Source organism: Macrobrachium rosenbergii, chromosome 9 (genome assembly GCF_040412425.1).
Source record: "Macrobrachium rosenbergii isolate ZJJX-2024 chromosome 9, ASM4041242v1, whole genome shotgun sequence".
Taxonomy (NCBI): domain Eukaryota; kingdom Metazoa; phylum Arthropoda; class Malacostraca; order Decapoda; family Palaemonidae; genus Macrobrachium; species Macrobrachium rosenbergii.
This window is the reverse complement of record NC_089749.1, coordinates 7,604,347-7,619,734: the sequence shown is the minus strand read 5'-3', so window position 1 is coordinate 7,619,734 and position 15,388 is coordinate 7,604,347. Positions and strand designations below refer to the sequence as shown.

The window sequence follows — 15,388 nt, the reverse complement described above, 5'->3', positions numbered from 1 at the left end:
AAACAAGGTTTGAAAGGTGTAAAGGGAGGAAAACAAGGTTTGAAAGGTGTAACAGGAGGAAAACAAAGGTTTGAAAGGTGTAACAGGAGGAAAACGAAGGTTTGAAAGGTGTAACAGGAGGAAAACAAGGTTTGAAAGGTGTAACAGGAGAAAAACAAAGGTTTGAAAGGTGTAGCAGGAGGAAAACAAAGGTTTGAAAGGTGTAACAGGAGAAAACAAGGTTTGAGAAAGGTGTAACAGGAGAAAACAAAGGCTTGAAAGGGGTGCAACAGGTGGAAAACAAAAGGTTTGAAATGTGTAACAGGAGAAAAACAAAGGCTTGAAATGTGTAACAGGAGAAAAACAAAGGTTTGAAAGGTGTAACAGGAGGAAAACAAAGGTTTGAAAGGTGTAACAGGACGAAAACAAAGGTTTGAAAGGTGTAACACAGGAGAGAAAACAAAGGTCTGAAAGGCGTAACAGGAGGAAAACAAAGGTTTGAAGGTAACAGGAGGAGGGAAAACAAAGGTTTGAAAGGTGTAACAGGAGGAAAACAAAGGTTTGAAAAGGTGTAACAGGAGGAAAACAAAGGTTTGAAAGGTGTAACAGGAGGAAAAACAAAGGTTTGAAAGGTGTAACAGGAGGAAAACAAAGGTTTGAAAGGTGTAACAAGAGAGGAAAACAAGGTTTGAAAGGTGTAACAGGAGGAAAACAAAGGTTTGAAAGGTGTAACAGGAGGAAAACAAAGGTTTGAAAGGTGTAACAGGACGAAAACGAAGGTTTGAAAGGTGTAACAGGAGGAAAACAAGGTTTGAAAGGTGTAACAGGAGGAAAACAAAGGCTTGAAAGGTGCAACAGGTGGAAAACAAAGGTTTGAAATGTGTAACAGGAGGAAAACAAAGGTTTGAAAGGTGTAACAGGAGGAAAGCAAAGGTTTGAAAGGTGTAAGAGGAGAAAAATAAAGGTTAGAAAGGTGTAACAGGAGGAAAACGAAGGTTTGAAAGGTGTAACAGGAGAAAAACAAAGGTTTGAAAGGTGTAACAGGAGGAAAACCTTGCAGTTGCACTATGAAACAATTGTTAGGAGAGGGTTGAGGAAAGTAAGTTGGAAGAAAGATAATATGAACGGTGGTACAATAAAAGGAATGAAAGGGGTTGCAGCAAGGGGCCGAAGAGGATGCTGCAAAGAACCCAAAGTATATGTGAGGTGCACTGACAACACTACCCCCCTACGGTACCAATTCAAGGAGGTCTTAAGCCTTTCTTATTACAAGAGGGAAACGGCCGGCCACATATTCCCAAGGTCATTAAGTACTGTATAACTCTATAATATTCTGTCCACCTGCTTTACCGGTCTCATCTGATCCTTAAAGCCAAGAGGACATTCCAGTGAAATCTTTTTTTTTTTATTATTCCAAATTCTCTTGTAATAAATCTCAGGGTAGTCTCACATGAAGTACTGTATGCATGCATAATAAACATCCAAAAATTGTTTTTCTCCACAAATCTCTAGCGCATGTTTTTATCTGTCATTTGGGGTATTCTGCAATATTTTCCTGTGCTCTTCCAGAATGCTGGGATTTTGCAATACGTGATACACACACACACATATATATACATATATATGTATATATATAAACATACATGTATATATATATGTATATTTGCATATGTTTATTTGTATATAAACTTATATGTATACAGATAGACAGATAGATAGATATAGATAGATAGATAGACAGATAGATATATAACAAGACGATTCATTCCGAACGCCTTCATCAACAAACACAACATATCGCAGACGATAACGCTATGAGAATATTACCACGACTCCCTTCTGCGTGAACACTCCCGACTAACCTCATTCAATTCAATCATACGATCCTCCGCAAACATTTCAAGACCAGATGAAACCTTCATTCGTGAATGAACTGACTATGCACAATTATTTCCAGGTCTCAGTTGTTAGCGAGTCATCAGGTTACCAAGCGATGCAATAAGCATATAAAATTAATTATGGCCATAATACATGAAGGACACGAAAGAGTCCTGATAACAATTCAGGTTCCCTTGTACATGTTACATTATGTATTCGAATATGCATGTCAATGTGTGACTGTTGTATAAAGGTATTTCCATACTACGGTAAGATATATGTCGTAACACATGTCGGCAACATGTCGTAACACGTCAGCAACATGTCATAACACATGTTGGTAACATGACATAACACATGTCGGCAACATGTCATAGCACATGTCGGCAACATGTCGTAACACATGTCGGCAACATGTCATAACACATGTCGGCAACATGTCATAACACATGTCGGCAACATGTCATAACACTGTTGGCAACATGTCAGCAACATGCCATAACACGTGTCGGCAACATGTCGCACCTACATCACAAACTAGTTGAATGCGAGTCAACGACTTATGGGTAGATCTAACCAGTGCTTCACACGATTATCCAGCATTTGCCGAAGGTTCGTTCACCTGTCACGGTCGTTGGCTTGTTTTCGACATGTTTGTGATATATAAGGGATAAGTTTCCGACGTGTGCTGATGACATGTTTCACTTCAGTGTGGACACAACATGACGATAGCTTTAAACTCCACAACGGCAACAACAAGAACATCCATCTTTGGAAGCTTGAATTTCAAGTCAATGGCCCCTTTGGTGGGCTTGTTGCACCTGAATAATTTAGTGTTGACAATACACAAAAAGACTTGAAAATATTAGAGTTAAAAAAAATCGTAAATAATATGTGAAAGGCATAACACAAGGAACCATTAGATCCACTTAACAAAAGATTCCACAAAAGAGAAAACGAAAAGAGAAAGACAGTATAAGAAACAACAGAAGGGAACCCACCAACCCACCCACCAACCTACCCAACCATCTCTTACCCACCTAACGCCCCTCCTTCCCCCACCACCTCCCCTCCCCCAACAGTGCATGAAATCCAAGGAGAGTGGTGAAACACCCTAGGTAGCCCGCGCATGATGTCATGGTGGTTAGCGCAGAAGGCTGCTTCCCTCCTCCTTTCACAACGAATAACGGGAAAGAAAGGAGAGGTTTACATGGCAGCGCTGATACGAGGCTCTAGGAAGTGAGAGACCGCTTCGTGACGAGGCTCCAGAGAAGCGCAAGCACAGGAGAAAAATGGGGCGAGAAAAGGGAGAGCCGTTTCAAAGGTAATTCCCGTCTATCACTACTACTTTTCCGGAACGTACACTTTTCAAAGTCTTCAAGGGGTTTCTTGACCATTTGCTGTAGACGTAGAACGAAAAGGGGAGCCGTTTCAAAGGCAAATCCCGTCGATTACTACTACTAATACTACTACTCCTACTTTCCTGAGACGTACGTTTTTCACAATACGGTAGTGTCTTCAACAAATTCATGACCGTTTGCTAGAAATAGTATTCCAATGTTTCGTGTTGTTACGGGGCTGAAAAGGAATTCGTTTTTTTACAATAGGTTATTCGAATTGATGTTACGGGACTGAAAAGGAATTCGTTTTTTCATAATAGGTTATTTGAATAAGTTACTTGAAATAGGTAACAGTCAAGGTCGAATTTATTGAAATTTTTTCTTCCATTAGTTTGAAGAATAGATGGGTTTCGAATACATAACCGTTCATAGGCAAACTATGCTTACATTCAACGTAAATATTCAGATCTGTCGACGAATACAAAAACACCCAAAAACTTCAAGTCCTGAAATGCCGATGAAATTCTTCGGTTTCACAGCCACCCCTCTCCTCGACACCGACCCTTTCTCTCTCTCTCTCTCTCTCTCTCTCTCTCTCTCTCTCTCTCTCTCTCTCTCTCTCTCTCTCTCTCTCTCTCTCCGCATCTTTATGTATGAGGGTAACGCTTTCTCAAGCCTTCCACGAATCGGCATTTCCTAACTGTTCAGACACACTCATTTTCTGACAAAACAAAATCAAGCAAAAACAAGGACCAGTGAAGTTTAAAAACAACCAGATTTACAACAGAAAAGTGATAAAAATTGTTTATTGTAATCTTGTAAGAGCGTGCTTATTTTTGGGCAGCAAAGTGGCTAACATGCAACTTACAATATGCTGAGCAAGTTATCCAGTGTTACCAAATTACAATGATGATGATAATGCTAAGGATTTAAGAATAATAATAACATTGGTCGGATTGAATAACGATGATAATAAACAATGACGAAAGCTAAAACATCGTTACATTTTCTTTTTTTATATTTCTATAAAAAGGGGGGGGGGAAGGATAATAACACAACTGAGTCAATGCATCGCAGCCGCGAACAAAACGCTTCCCGACATCCGACCCGCGACTCGACACAAGGAAGGAAGGACCAAGGCAGGAGGAACACGAAACCCGTTTGCTTGTTTGCCCTCGAAGCGAAATGATTATTGTGACAAGGCGGCTTACTACCCGGGGCTGGAAGAGACAAGTGCATGCGAGCATTCCCAAGGGCGATGCCCTATACCCTCTCCACCGACTCGTATGCCAGTGAATACGAGGCTAATAAGTACTTTGTGTACTTGGGCACCCAGGCTGATCGCGGTTGCACGCAACCTTCAGCCGGAGATTAAATCGTGTAGTGATGTTGCATTAACTCCAGAATTGCAAAAGATTTGAGAGAGAGAGAGAGAGAGAGAGAGAGAGAGAGAGAGAGAGAGAGAGAGAGAGAAGACTCGACTTCAGAATTTCACAAAAGCTTAATTTTAGGCAAGTACATAGCTTCAGTCATTTTCCCTGGTGGTTAAGAAGAAAGGGACATTACTGCTATGCCATGAGAGAGAGAGAGAGAGAGAGAGAGAGAGAGAGAGAGAGAGAGAGAGAGAGAGAGACTCGACTTGAGAATTTCACAAAGGTTTATTTTTAAGCAAGCACACAGCTTCAGTCATTTCGCCTAGGGATTAAGAAGGGGACATTATTCACGCAGAAAGTAAAAAAAAATTAAAAACTATTATTTTAAAGGGTGACCACTTACAGCGCTTTCTTACACAGCCTTGAATTTGATATTAGCTAGCCTGCTGTGCTATGGTTCTCATAGCACAGCAGACTAGCTAGTATCAAATTCAAGGCTGTGTTAACTTTAGTTACACATTTAGCATTATGCATAACTAACCTTTCACTGCATTTGCTCCCCTGTGGAAGTAAATTCTCACTTCTCTCCCTTTATATTACTTACTTGCCTTTTTCCCTTCACTTGCTTCGTAACTATTCTCTCAACTCTTATGCATACCTGTCATGCAACTGCACCTAAAATAGTATTTGTTCCTTCACTAAACTTTCATTCCTTCATCACGCCATAAAATTATTATTATTATTATTATTATTATTATTATTATTATTATTATTATTATTATTATTATTATTATTATTATTATACATTAAGGTTCAACACCAGCTGGACACAAAATGCTACTAGCACAAGGGGCCAGATAGGGATACCAACCTAATGTGGGAAAAAACGGAGATATAAAGACACATTTGCAATTTATTCACACCAAGGGATTCACAACCACTGTCTTCTGCACGCCTCTGCCCGGAGGTACATTATAACTGCACCCCAGTCAATATACATTAAGATACACGAATTAAAAGAGAAAGGGGGTCGTTTGCCAAACTACTCTGACAAGAAAGAGAACTCGACCCAACAATATTAGCCAGAACCACTGCGGTAGGGCCTTGTTGCCAGACATCAGGACACCTACATGATTCGAGACAATCTAGACGAAAAAAAAAAACCTGACATGACCTAACTGCTTCAAACGGCAGAACTGACACTCTCATCAGTTACGGAGCTTATGCAAAGGTCGTCATGATGATGATGTTGACGTAGGTGTGCAAAGCGGAGGGAGGAGTACCAGTGAAAGTTTATACTGCACAGTCTTGGATTCAGAAAGTGCTTGGGAAGTTCTGGTACCATTATGTTCTTTGGCACTTTGTCTTACCTTGTCATTCCCTTGAAGAAATTGGGTTTTTCCTTCTCTATCTCTCTCTCTCTCTCTCTCTCTCTCTCTCTCTCTCTCTCTCTCTCTCTCTCTCTCTCTCTCTCACACACACACACACACATCTATAAATATAGATATATAAGTTAAGTATACCTTCGTTTAACCAGACCACTGAGCTGATCAACAGCTCCCCTAGGGCTGTCCCGAAGGATTAGATTTATTTTACGTGGCTAAGAACCAATTGGTTACCTAGCAACGGGATATATGTGTATATAGCCTATATACACATACATATATATGTATGTATAGTATGTGTGCACAACTGTTTTATGGTCAGGAGAATATTTGTGTGAAATATATTTATATAAACTAAGATTCTTGCTGCATATATGCTCACTTGTGAGGTATACATGCAAGCTTCGTATCATTTGTTCCCGAAATTGAACCCAGTACTGTATAGGGCATAGGGAAAGACTATTTATATATATATATATATATATATATATATATATATATATATATATATATATATATATAAAAATATATATATATATATATATATATATATATATATATATATATATATGCACTGAAGCCAGTGCTCATGTCAATATTCATCAAATGAACACAGAATTTCTTTATGGCCACGTCCAGGCCTGTTAAGTGATAATATAGAACCCAATCTACAAATACGTTTCAAGTGTAACGAGAGAATTATGTGCAATAAAAATTTGAGTTTATTCAACTGCCATTCATGCTATTGTTGGAAATACAATAAGACGTTAATTGGAGGAAAGCAGCAGCCTCACTTCAGTGTTTTATGCTGACGCTGCTTCTTGAATTTATTTCAATTGAAATAGTAGTTTATATGAATTGAAATATTAAATTATATCAACTGAAAAATTAGTTGAAAGTAACTGAAATACTAGTTTATCTCAATTGAAATATTAGTGTATCTCAACTGAAATGTTAGTTTATCTCAATTGAAATAATAGTTTATATCATTTGAAATATCATACTACAGTAGTTGATATTAATGGAAATATTAGTTGATATTAACTGAAATATTAGTTTATCTCAATTGAAATATTAGTTTATAACCATTGAAATATTAGTTTATATCGAAATATTAGTTGATATTAATTGAAATATTAGGTGATGTCAATTGAAATATTAGTTCATATCAATTAAAATACTGGTTCATATCAATTGAAATATCAGTTTAGCCTATATCATTTGAAATATTAGTTGATATTAATTAAAATATTAGTTGATGCTAACTGAAATATTAGGGCTGCAATTAGGTATGTTTGATGATTGGAGGGTGGGTGACCAACATACCACTTTGCAGCCCTCCAGCCTCAGTAGTTTTGAAGATCTGAGGGCGGACAGAAAAAGTGCGGACAGAATAAAGTGCAGCCGGACAGACAAAGCCGGCACAATAGTTTTCTTTCACAGAAAACTAAAAAGACAATCACAAACGTCAAGAACACAAACATCTTACTCACAATTATTGAAACCTAGAAGAAAAATAACAGAAAAATAGCTAAGGAGGAAAAAGTAAAAGAAAAAGAGGTAAAAGACCAGTTTAAAGAATAAAAAAAAAAAGTTACTATAAAAAATGAAGAACCTTGACACCTTCTGAATACGGCATAAATTAACTCAAATGGCGACAGCCATGTAAGGGAGCCACAAAAATAAAAATAAAAATGTAAGAACTGGAGGCTTGGTAGTTAAGCAACCGTTAATAAAAACGCGTAGGTTTTTAAAGTCTGCAACACAAAGATTTACTGAAAAACTTGTCGACTTCATGTGGTGTGGCAAAGTTTTCCATTTAGATGGATGTGTTGGAAAACAAGTTTTGTTCCTTGACAAATGAGCTTTGGTGTGGTTTACAAATGATTATTTGCATGCACGAGAAAAAAAATCAGAATAGAATATTATGGCATGGTCACTTTCCAGTTAAAAGTTGAATAATTATATTACCACCAATCGACGAAAAGCGAAAGGAAAAATTCTCAAAGTTAAATAACAGGTTACCACCAATTTCACGTACGATACGCGTCAAATACTACAGACAAATATATAGAGTGCAATAGTAAATAAAGCTTGTTCTATTTTAACTACATATAAAATTATACATTACAAATAGAAATAGGAACGGCTGAACATGAGTCTGCTTAATCTTCTTAAGTATGATTAGAGTAATACAGGCAAATAAAACCTTAGTGACACTGATTACATATAATATGACTCAGAATTACTAATTACTGTTCTCCTATGTTTTAAAGCTACAATATCATACCAACTAATACACATTATTAATTATTATTATTATTATTATTATTATTATTATTATTATTATTATTATTATTATTATTATTCAGAAGATGAACACTATTCATATGGAACAAGCCCACCAAAGGTGCCCCTGACTTGAAATTCAAGCTTCCGAAGAATATTATGGTGTTCATTCGAAATAAGTAACAGAGAGTAATGGAAAATACAGAAAGAGGAGATCAGTTATTAGAAAAACAGAAAAATGAACAAATTAATAAATATAAACACATGCAATTTAGTGTTTCGTGCTCTCTTTCTCTTTTACTGAGTGTGGCATCGAGATATTTTTTAAAATCTTCAGTATCTTCTCATTACTGTTGTTTAGTTATTTTTCGCACTCGCAAAACTCCTACCGAAGCTAACGTAAGACTAACTGCTTCGAGGCCCCTTAACAGCTTCGCATTATACCCCTGTCATTGCTGGCGTGACCCTTGACACGGCACTGTGCCCAGAGGGACGAAAAACGACACTAGTGGCCCGTTCCCTAATTTGCATGCCCGTCGTTATGCATTTGTAAACTCCTCCATTTGCTTAAAAGGACTAATTCCTCTTCGTCACGATATTTCAAGTCTGGCAACCTTGGCTCCCAACGCAGCTCCACCTTTCAAGAGTGAAAGATGCTTATTAGAATAAATACTGGTGGAAATAAATAGCTCATAAACATGACAAAACATCTCGGTCACTTTTTGTTTTAGCTATATTTTCCATCGTCACTTTTTGTTTTAGCTATGTTTTCCATTGTCACTTTTTGTTTTAGCTATATTTTCCATTGTCACTTTTTGTTTTAGCCATATTTTCCATTGTCACTTTGTTTTGGCTATATTTTCCATTGTCACTTTTTGTTTTAGCTATATTTTCCATTGTCACTTTTTGTTTTAGCTAATTTTCCATTGTCACTTTTCGTTTTAGCTATATTTTCCATTGTCACTTTTTGTTTTAGCTATGTTTTCCATTGTCACTTTTTGTTTTAGCCATATTTTCCATTGTCACCTTTTGTTTTAGCTATATTTTCCATTGTCACTTTTTGTTTTAGCTATATTTTCCATGATCACTTTTTGTTTTAGCTATATTTCCATTGTCACTTTTGTTTTTAGCTATATTTTCCATTGTCACTTTTGTTTAGCCATATTTTCCATTGTCACTTTTTGTTTTAGCTATATTTTCCATTGTCACTTTTTGTTTTAGCTATATTTTCCATTGTCACTTTTTGTTTTAGCTATATTTTCCATTGTCACTTTTTGTTTTAGCTATATTTTCCATTGTCACTTTTTGTTTTAGCTATATTTTCCATTGTCATTTTTTGTTTTAGCTATATTTTCCATTGTCACTTTCTGCTTTAGCTAAATTTTCCATTGTCACCTTTTGTTTTAGCTATATTTTCCAAAGTGGTTCTGCTACATCAAAAAATAGTACGTATATTCACCACTGCCTACAGACAAATTTGACACTATTAGTATATAATCAACATAAATAGTTAAGGAAATATTATAAAAAAATAAAGAAACATTTTGGCTACGTTCTCTAACATGGTTCTGATACAGCAAAAAAGAGTATGCATATATATCACAGTCTAAAGATAATTTTGACACTATTAATTCATAATAAACGAGAATGGTTTAGGAAATAATCGAAAAGAATAAAAAAAATTATAGACTTAAATGAAAAAAAATAAGTGACGAATATCAAGTCTTTGTGTTTTAAAACCACCCCAAATATTACGCTGACAGAGGTTGAAATATAAATCTGTATGGTTAGTTGTTTTATTTCGTAGTAAATGTCCAACAAGATTTAAACGGCGTAGTAGATGTTACAGCTAAAATAGAATTAACGATGAACAGATAAATTTAAATAGAACAGTACCTGGTAGACATTGTTATTGCTCTTCTATGGAAAAATATATAAACGAGCTACGCATTTTAAAAAAATGCTATCACACAAATTGCAAACTCGTTCTTGACAGGCACTTTGTCGTGTGTATGTGCTAATGTATGTGTATGTATGTATATATATATATATATATATATATATATATATATATATATACATATATATACTCTATATACATATATACTATATATATACATTATGTAATAACGAAACTGCATGGAAACATGTTTACATTCCTACCCGTTTACGACAGAAAACATTAAAATCCTGAAAGTTCTGTGATGAAATGGGTTACTTTACCTCTAATTTTGCAGACTGGAAATAGAAAACCCTATAATAATAATAATAATAATAATAATAATAATAATAATAATAATAATAATAATAATAATAATAATAATAATTTCATGTTGTCACCATCATCATTGCAAAATTAAACATTGGATAAGCGTCAACACGGATTATTTTAGAATATCTCCCGAAAATATTATTAAGAAAAGAGAATGAAAAAAAGTGAGACCATTGCATGAAGCCATTTTCATTTCCGTGAATTTCTATTTAATTGCGACGAAATTCGTCGTAATTTTCTTATAAGCGTCACGTCAGCACTTCTCGCGTTAGCCTTTAAGCAAAGGTTTTTAAGAGGCCTTTGCTTTACGCGCGTAGGGACACGAGTTTACGCAAGCGTATGTCTGTCCTTATATTTGAAAATCATTCCTCAGGGCTGAGAATCTACCGGCACTGTAGAGATCTGTGTTGCTTTAATAAGAAAAAGATTGTACGGTCGTATTCATACCTGTTATTTTATATGCAAATGGAATATAAAATTTCAGCCAAAGGCCACGCGCTGGGAGCTATGAGGTCATTCAACCCTGAAAAGGAAATTGAGAGTAAAAGGTCTGAAAGGTGTAACAGGAGGAAAACCTCAAAGCAGTTGCACTAAGAAACAATTGTTAGGAGATCGTGGAAAGTAAGATGGATGAAAGAGAATATGAACGGACGTACAGTAAAAGGCACTAACGGGGATAACTGTTATCCTGATTAAAACAATCAATAAACAATCAGCTACATCACAAGTGAAAAGCCGTGTTACAAAACATCACACAAAACCAAGCAATACAGAAATTCATTTGTAAACAAAACTAGAGATTCTGAAACTAACCAAAAAAAAACCTTCACGTAGACGACAAGTTTCTACTCGACAACCTCTCTCTCTCTCTCTCTCCTTTCGTAACCTCACGACACACTATCACCCCAATCCATCTCGGGGTCATTCGAACGAGATGACTAATTAAGAGAGCCCTTAAGGGCCAATCGGCGCCTCTAATCAGGGCCAGTAATGAGCTTCCCGTGCCAATTACCTGATAAGTGAAACGCTAACCGCCCGATGAACTATTCCGGCCCACGTTTCAGGCGTTCCTTATCAACCCTTCGTGGAAATCCCATAGAGGTTCTACAGCAGCAGTTTAGGGAGAAATATATTTCATTTAAGGGGGAAATATATTTCTTTTAGGGAGAAACATATTTCATTTAAGGAGAAACACATTTCATTTAAGATCTATTTCACTTGAGGGGAAATGTGTTCCATTTGAAGAGAAACATATTTCATTTAAGGAGAAATATATTTCTTTTAAAGAGAAATATATTCCGTTTAAGGATAAACATATTTCATTTAATGATAAACATATTTCATTTAGGGGAGACATGTTTCATTTAAGAAGAAATATATTCCATTTAATGAAAAGTATGTTTAAGGAGAAATCTATTTCATTTACGGAGAAATGTCTTTCATTTCAGGATATATCTTTCATCTAAAGAGAAGTGTTTTCATTTAAGGAGGAAATATATATTTATATATATAACATACTCATTTAAGTGTAAATATATATATATATATATATATATATATATATATATATATATATATATATATATATGGTTAAAAAATATATATTTTTACATACATACATATAAATTTATATATGTATGCATGCATGTACATTTTATATTTGGTTAAAACATTTACTCTAATATTCCTCAGGAGTGTTTGTACGAAAATAACACAGGAAGGACTAGGCCTACCACATTTTTCCTCTAGAGAGGTTCCTTGCCCTAACTGAAAAGTGTCTTAGGATATATGAGAGAGAAAATATTTCGGAGGCGTTGCCTTTTCTACAGAAGAGAGGAAGGAAAAGGAGAAACTAAACAAAACGGTAAAGTGAGAACGAATGAGAGAAATTCTATGGGTTATACAGAGAGAGGTTTGTGGAATCTCTCAACCAGGGGAGGTATAATTAATAGGAGCCTTTGAAGGTGACATTACAATGTGACTACTTTGTTAAATTATAATTGTTATTCAGAAGATGAACCCTATTCATATGGAACAAGCCCTCCACAGGGCCCACTGACTTGAAATTCAAGCTTCCAAGGAATATTATTATTATTATTATTATTATTATTATTATTATTATTATTATTATTATTATTATTATTATTATTATTTATTCAGAAGATGAACTCTATTCATATGGAACAAGCCCATCAGAGTGGGTCACTGACTTGAAATTCAAGCTTTCAAAGAGTATGGTGTTCATTAGAAGTAAGAGAAATTAAAGAGAAACACAGAATGAAGATATAACACTTATTAAAAAAAAAGAAAAAATAAATTAATAAATTAACAAATAAATATATATTAAAATGCAAGGAGAATAAAATTAGGGTAGTAAGTAGTAATGCACTGCATATTCGCTTGAACCTTAGATTCCAAGTCAATCGTAGGACGACACCTTAGCAACACGAGCATAAGAAGTAAGCAGTTGGAGAATGGTTGGTGGGGGTGGTGGGGGGTTGGGGGGAGGAGTGGTCTCGGCTTAATCATTCATGTTGATTTCACGTTTGAGAGCTCAACTGTCCCTTCAGGTGATCGAAAGCCGTTGCTTGTCACATATCCCCGCTGTTTGAAGGAACTGCGTGGCTAATCTTGAAAACTTTCAAAGTTAACTCCACCTTAAGTTACGTGGGCATCGATCCCATAATGAGACTATATGTATTTACGTGCGTATGTGCTATATATATATGTATATATATATATATATATATATATATATATATATATATATATATATATATATATATATATGTATGTATATATATTACCAAGAACCTCACACTTCTCAGATATGTCATTACAAAGTCTTAGCCCCAAACCAATAAAAATTACTATTAAAAACAGCAATATATGGCTAAAAATAATCTAATAAATCAACGTAGGCCTACGGATCCTGTGATTTAAAAAAAATTCCAAGAACAAAGAAACATTTTAGACTACAGACAGAAAAACATCTATTTTTCAAGTCTGACCAACAACAAAAATAAAATTGCCCCCATGTATCATAACAGACGTAAGAATCTCATTACAATCAAGGCAAAAAAAAAAAACTCTTTGCTTTTCTTTAATATAGGCCTATCAGAATATTTTCTATCCTATTTTCACGAACTGGTTTGAGACAAGAGAAAAAAAAAATTTAAACCCATAGGAAGTAATGATAACAACGAGTCAAAAATATAATGAGGAAATCTGACATGCAAATTTTCAATTATTGCCTGCTTACCTTGGCAGTCCTTCTTCAGCCTAGGCCTAGTTGCAAACAGAAGAAATCTCAATTATTCCTCAGTAATTAATGAATAGGCCTAATATTTCCTCGTACATGAAAACACGATGCTTAAGTTTCTTCTTTGAAAACGCTTCACGTTACGCTGAGTGACGTAGTGGCCCAACTGGTCTGTTGTTAAGTTACGGACATCAGGCATAACAGTAATATACTTTATAATCATGGCGTAGGCCTACGCCTATTGCAATGGCGACACTTTTTAGGATTGCTGTATCAAATTCAGAATTGGAATTAGATTATTTTTTATTTATATATCTGTATGACAACTTTACTGCATAAAATTATATAAAAATATTAATATTTTTCATATCTGGCACTATACCGATTTAGGCCTACGTAACATTACCATTAGCATAATGCCTGTTGCTGTAACTGATTCAAATAACTTTCTTGCACTTCAAAATTGTCAACAGGTTATTATTCTATTTTATTTCTGTATAACAAGTTGGCTATAAATTATTATATAAATAGCTAAATTATTCATTTTTTTTTACATTTGCCAACGACTTAGGCCTACATGGCGTCACAAGATTCAAATGATTTTCTCGCGCTTAGAAACGAAAAATAAATATTTTATCTTATTCATTTCTGCATAATAAATTTCTGCAAATTATTATATGAATTGATAAATTATTAATTTTTTTTTTAGATTTTCCACTAGACCAACATAGGCCTATATAGCGTTAACAGATTCAAACGATTTTCTTGCACTTCAGAATTGGAAATAGAATATTATTTTATCTTATTTCTGTATTAAAAGTTGACTATAAATTATTATATAAATACTTAATTATTAATTTTTTTCCATATTTTCCACTAGACCGACTTAGGCCTAAGTCACTATTATCGTATTTTCCGACAAACATCTAAATGAACTTTCCGGTTACTTCTGAGACGTCGATGATTATCTCAGCACCAAAATGTCGAAACTAGATATATAAACATACATAAATTTTAAAAAAAAAAAATACAATAAAACAATTCACGCATTAAATATATATGTATATATTTATCCTTGACTTTCAAATTGACATTTCAACCTCGACCACTTTCCAATCAACAACAAACGGGGAGGCCGCGTTCATCTCCCAAAAGCACACACGCAAATGCACTGATCGACGTCGATCTCTAATAATATATGTATTATAATCTTGAGAAATCACATGTCACTTCATGAAGTCGATCGATCGACGTGTGTCGCCCGGATGGATATGGGAAAGGGAGCGCGAGCGAAACACATCCACGTCCGACAAGAGTCAGACGCTCACTGACTGAAAGTCTGAGAGAACATTGTTTCTTATTCTTGTCCCCGGTGTGATGGGGAACGTATTTTGTGCAATGCAGACAACTTTCTCTCTCTCTCTCTCTCTCTCTCTCTCTCTCTCTCTCTCTCTCTTTTATTCCATTATATAGATTAGTGTGATGAGGCTGTAAAATTCCTCTCTCTCTCTCTCTCTCTCTCTCTCTCTCTCTCTCTCCTCTCTATGTTTCGGGAATATACGAAGACTAGTGCTCTCTCTCTTCTCTCTCTCTCTCTCTCTCTCTCTCTC

General features: G+C 35.2%; 1 protein-coding gene across 3 annotated transcripts in view; it reads right to left on the bottom strand.

Annotated features, from left to right (window-relative positions):
- Positions 1-15,161, bottom strand: part of LOC136841402 (uncharacterized) — a 265,111-nt gene extending 249,950 nt beyond the window's left edge. The window contains exons 1-2 of one of the 3 annotated variants that reach the window (XM_067108322.1): positions 14,825-15,161; positions 13,779-14,046 (exon numbers count right to left, since the gene is read on the bottom strand). The gene's annotated coding sequence lies outside the window, so the exon portion shown is untranslated. The remainder of the gene's footprint in view (positions 1-13,778; positions 14,047-14,824) is intronic. The other 2 variants (XM_067108323.1, XM_067108324.1) reach the window with 2 other exon arrangements.
- Positions 15,162-15,388: the final 227 nt, after the last annotated feature.